This window comes from Marmota marmota, unplaced genomic scaffold (genome assembly GCF_001458135.2).
Source record: "Marmota marmota marmota unplaced genomic scaffold, marMar, whole genome shotgun sequence".
NCBI lineage: Eukaryota > Metazoa > Chordata > Mammalia > Rodentia > Sciuridae > Marmota > Marmota marmota.
Genome location: NW_026000037.1, coordinates 15755201 through 15760606, shown reverse-complemented (window position 1 = coordinate 15760606; position 5406 = coordinate 15755201). Strand labels below are relative to the sequence as shown.

Below are 5406 nucleotides of genomic sequence, written 5' to 3'. Positions count from 1 at the left end.
CAGGAGAAATGAGTGGCAGAGGCGGAGCTAGAACCCAGTCACCTAACTCCTGTCCTGGCCCTGTTCCTGGAACACAGCCCCCGGCCGTCCCCTTCCAGCTCTCACGGGACTCAGTGGGCAGCGGCACTGGCAGGAGTCGGGACAGAGGAGGAGAGGAGGTGCCAGGATCGTCCGGTCTCCTTGTGTGCTGATGTCCCTGGGAGCCGCGGGTTCTCTGATCAGCCTCCTTCCATCAGCCTGTGCTCTGCACTCAGCTCCCGCAGCTCTGCTCCCCTGTGCCTTGGGTCCTGAGCATAGTGACAGCTCCCACCATGGTCAGCCCTGGGTACCTTACATCCCAGGTACTTCCCTGAACCCCGAGGCATCTCTGCCTACATGTCGCTTCAGAGATCTTCCCATACCTCTGTCTGCTGCCTGACACACACAGGTGTGCCTCACCTGCTGTTCACCCACCAACTGTCCCCGTCCTCAAATGCCCAGGACACAGGAAGTTCCCAGCTCTCTGCTCCCAGATCGTGAGCTCCAGTGCCTGCGGGCCCACCTTGTTGACACCATTTGCCTCCAAAGGAAGACACATCTGGACCTGCTCCTTGGGTAGTGACCTTACCTCTGCCTCCTCCAGGTACCCAGCCCACCCCAGACTGACAGACTCCACAGGTGCGGGAGTCATAGGTCACCAAAGGGAAGGCAGTGATACATATTCAGGTGACTTGAGCTGAGGGAAAGGGATAATCTCCCCAGGAGGTGTGAAGGACAGAGGATTATTCTGAAACTAGTCCTCTGGGACTTTTGCAAACACCAGATTCCAAGAACACACAGACCTGTGCTGGCCACAGCACACCCACATCCAAACCAAACCACCCACAGTCCACAGAGCCTGGTGGGAATGTCCACTTTGGAATCATTTCCTGATCTTGACAAGAAACACACAGCACACACACACACACACACACACACACACACGAGCCTGGTTTCATTTAGGCCCATGGATACTAATGATATTTGCATTGAGGAAGCAAAGAAAGAGAAAGAAAGATACTGCATCTTCAGGAAGACACGCAGAGCAAACAGGGCTCACCTGTTTGCTTAGGGGACTGAAGATGTGAAGATCTGCACAGTGTCCCCCACCCCCCACACCCCCCACACCCGACTCCTGTCCCCTGGCATAACATTGCAGGTCAACAGACACCACCACACCAGGATCCCCAGAGGCAGAGCAGGGCCTGGTGGACAACACGGTGACCTGAGCTCAGGCCTCAGAGACAGCCAGTCTGGGTAGCTGCATGGATGTCCCCCTTGGGCCAACGCCCACCCCGGCCCCACCCCCACTGATCTCAACAGAGCATCCAAACCTGGTGGGCAGGTAGGAAAGTTTCCAGGAGCCCGGCTGGATCGGGGAACAGCATGTAGTGCCTTAAGTCCTAACTGGGGAGTCATCAGGGAGGCATTTGTTTACCCAGCCTCAAGGAGGCTCGGAACGTAAGGGAAGAGAACCAATATTTACCAAGGGCCGGTCAGGGGCCTGGCCGCTAGCCAGGGCCTTTAGATCTTTGTTCATTTCACTCCAGGTCCTCAGGCTCTGGTCATGGATGCTGCAAATCATGACAATGACTGATGGTGACAGTGAGGTCTCTGTTGGGCTTTTTAAAGGCTTTTTCGGGGTCTTCACGGAGCACAGCACCATACCTTATATGGCATGCACAGCAACCCTGGGGATATCAGGGATGGCACCTGTGGTTTCCCCCTGCACTGCTGAGAAAATTGAGGTCCAGGGGACTGGAAGGATTTTCCCCCTGGGGGGTTGCATGCTGAGAATGTCCAGGACCAGAGCTGGAACCCCAACACTGTCCTTCCTCTCTGTGGGCTTGGTGTCATACCCAGGGTTGCAGAGACCATAGGCCCCGAGGCTAGGAGGGACTCATCACATTTGTGGGAGCGAATGTCTGGAGACCCATGCCATCTTAAGGAAAGGAGAGATCATTTGCAGACAGAAGGTGCGGCTAGCAGTTGAGCAAGGGTGACCTTGTTGTCACCATGTGGGCCTCCTTCCCCAGCCTCCTGTGCTTCTACGAGGAGCCACCCTGCAGAGAGCTACCCCTTAGCCAGCACTGTTGGTGACCACACTGTCAGTATCCTGTTGACAGAGTGTGGCCTCAGACTGTCACCTCTCAGTATTGGTGTGCAATTTCCAGATGGTCCGTTTTCTCAGGAGTTCATGGCTCTGGGAGGTTGAGCACAAGCTCCAATGTCAGGCACTAACCTGTCCTTGGTGTGGGACTTCCAACAATCCCCTGCCTACAGGAGAACCAGAGGTCCATGGCGGTGACATATTTAACATTATAGTTGGAACATGGGCACGCAGACACGTTAGCTCCTTCTCCAGCCTATTCCCTGGGGGCTTCAAGACCTGGACATCCCCATGTGACACGGTCACCAAGACCATGCCCCCCGAGACAGCCTTTTCGGCCTGTGGTCCAGTTGCCAGTCTTGAGCAGGGTTGGGGGCCCAGTTTGTGCCCAGGGAATGGGCAGTGAGGAGCCGTCAGTCAGGGTCTCAGCCTGGGCCCCAGCGAGGCTCAGCTCCTGGCCTTGTTAAAGCCACCTGGCCAGGAAGAAAACCTGTCCTGCCAGGTGAGAGGGCAGGAAGGAGGAAGGAAGCCCACAGAATGCAGAAGTCATTGAGGACTCAAGCAGAGGCCAAAAAAGAAGTAACAAGGCCAGGAAGAAACCAGGTCATGGCTCAGCATGGGGTCACCTCTGCACCCTGTGCCTGCAAACACACACACACACACACACACACACACACTCCCCACACTGCCATCTCTCTGGCTTTGGCCAGAAGAAAGATCAGGAGGGAGATATCAATATCACGAGGCCTTCCCAGAGCCAGGGTTGAGCTTGAAGGATTCGTGGGGAAGAGGTGGGGACAGAGGGAGGGAAGGTCACGCGGGGCCAAGGGAGTGGAGTGAACAGGTATGTGCTGGAGTTACAAGAATTCAGGGTCTCAAGGGCTCAAAGCTGGCAATGCAGAGGAGAGGGAGACACAGCACGTGCTGAGGAGCCAGGCTGATGGGGCTCTTGAGAGAGCAAGGGAGATCCGCAGCACAAGGTCATGCGAAGGCTACATTGAGGCCACAGTGGGTCCGTCTCCTGGGGAGTCTGCTTATGAACTCACCCTCTGGACCACACGGTGTCATTCCTTCTGCCCATTCCAAGATGCTGTTCCCTGGAGTCCTGCGGCTTGTCTTTCGTGGATGGTGGGTGCACAAGCTGGGAGTCAAGTCACTGAACTGGATTCGGGGAATTTGTCTTTCCCACCATCCTCTGTCTTGGGAAGCCCTGCCTGGCTCTGGGGGGTCTGATGTCCAAAGATCTGGAGACAACTGTAAGAACGCCATGGGCCCCATGGCCCAGTATCTATGGAACAGCCTCTAAGAAGAGTACTGGGCTGGGAGCTGCAGGAAGACCAGGAAGGAATGAGCCCCGCTGCTTTCCTGCTGATAGCAGAGAAATGAGCCCTGCATCCTATAATAGGCAGAGATCAATCTGCCAAGAACATGGGAGCATGACACCGTGCACCTAGGGTGTGCAGGAGAGGCAGGAGATGGGGTTCCTTCCGTAACTTGCTGAGTGACCTTGGGAATCTTACTGTTGTCTCTTTCCTGCACATGAACTTAGAATGTTGGCCAACGTTGCTCTTCACGGGTCCTTTGTTCCAGGGAGTGCTGTGTCTCTGCTGCCAAGACCTTTTGGACCTGCTTGTTGGCCCCTCACCTGCCTCTCCTTGGCCAAGTCGCTGATGCCAGCATTGGCCCAATGCCTGCGGGGTTCTGAGCCCTATTGCCACTTCCTGGATTGCAGAGCTTGGCTTTGGTCTGCCCTTACCCCAACCTTCTGGAATTTTAAACTCCAGAATGCAAATGAGGAATTTGAACCCATTCCCACCTCCTCCATAAGGCCCAGCTTCCCCTTATCCTAGCTTCATACCTGGCTGCCCTGTGGGTTGAAAGAATCATGGTGGCCTCAAACATGGAACAAGCACTGGGGTCAGTTCAGTGTCAAATGTGAACTCTGACAACCTCAGCTAGTCCTTTATTCTCTCAGAGCCTCATTCACCTCACCTGAAGAGTTCCTGCCTCTGTGACAAAACACTTGAGATAATCACCTTAAAAGAGAAAAGGTTTATTTTGGTTCATGGTTTCAGTCTGTTGTTGCTTGTCCCCCTAGTACTTTGGGTCTATGGCAATATAGTACATCATGACAAAGGAGGCCTAATCCCTTCATGGTGGCCCAGAAACAAAGGGAGAGACAGACAGTCAAAGAAGGGAGTAGGGGTCCCAATATTTCCTCCAAGTACATGCCCCAACGACCTTACTTCTACTAGGCCCTGCCTCTTATGGGTCCCACCACATCCCAGCAGTACCACAGCCTGGCTTTGGAAGCCATGGCAGATCCAAACTACAGCAAACTGTTTAAAGGTGGCTGAGAGGACAACAAGGCACGCAGGGGCCAGAGGTGTCAAGGAGGTCAGTAAACGTGCCCTCGCTTCCCTTGCAATGCCACCCTGTGGAACAGAGGATGCATGCCTGAGTTCAGCAGGTGTCCACAGATGACATCCCTATGTCCCATCAACAATGATGGGACTGCGCATCTCACTTGGTGCGATCCCTGGGCTGTCTCTCCCTTTCCTTGATCCGATGCAGCAGAAGAATCAGGTCACTCTGATCCAGAGCCGACCTGAGCCCCGGGGCCATGCAGTCTCCGACCTGCTCCCCCTCGGGCCGCTGAGCCCACTGCGCTGACCTCCAGGGAGCAATAGGGGCACGGGAGGCTTGCAGTTCAGGGCTGGGGGCGTGGAAAACTGGACCTCAACCTCAGGGCAGCAGGATCCCTGGAGCACACAGGACAGATGACGGTGGGAAGAGCAAGCTGCCATCCTGGGCCAGGCTCCCTTGGGCCATGTGCCTGGCTCGTTTTCATCCTGTAGAGTTAAATACTCTCATGTTCAAAGCACACCCAATGCTAGTTCTCCAGTAAGAATTCTAGACCCAGTCACCTTAAAAAGCTGCTAGTCCAGGGGTTCCCACACTTTCTTTTTCCTGGAAAAAATAATTAAACATAATGTTTTAATGCAGGCAGTGTAACTGACATTACATTGCATGTGGCCTACAATAACCACGCTTCCTACAGATGACCCGAGACAGAGGCAGAGCTGGGTTGGAGGAGGGACTTTAAGGGATCTTTAAAAGTGACTTTGAAATCTAAAATCATACCCCTGAGTGGCAGCCATGACTTCTCTGTCTGCCTGCTATACACAGGGCGGGAAGCAGTTTCCAAGTCCCATCCAGCATCATTAACCTAAAAAAAAAAAAAAAAAAGGATTTGAAACCTATGAGAGAGCCAGGTC

The 5406-nt window shown here is 54.2% G+C and overlaps 1 long non-coding RNA gene across 1 annotated transcript in view; it reads right to left on the bottom strand.

Annotated features, from left to right (window-relative positions):
* LOC125619355 overlaps positions 1-3214 on the bottom strand; it is a 12568-nt gene extending 9354 nt beyond the window's left edge. Inside the window, exon 1 of the long non-coding RNA XR_007350856.1 lies at positions 1353-3214. This is a non-coding gene — a long non-coding RNA (uncharacterized LOC125619355). The remainder of the gene's footprint in view (positions 1-1352) is intronic.
* Between the last annotated feature and the right edge of the window lie 2192 nt (positions 3215-5406).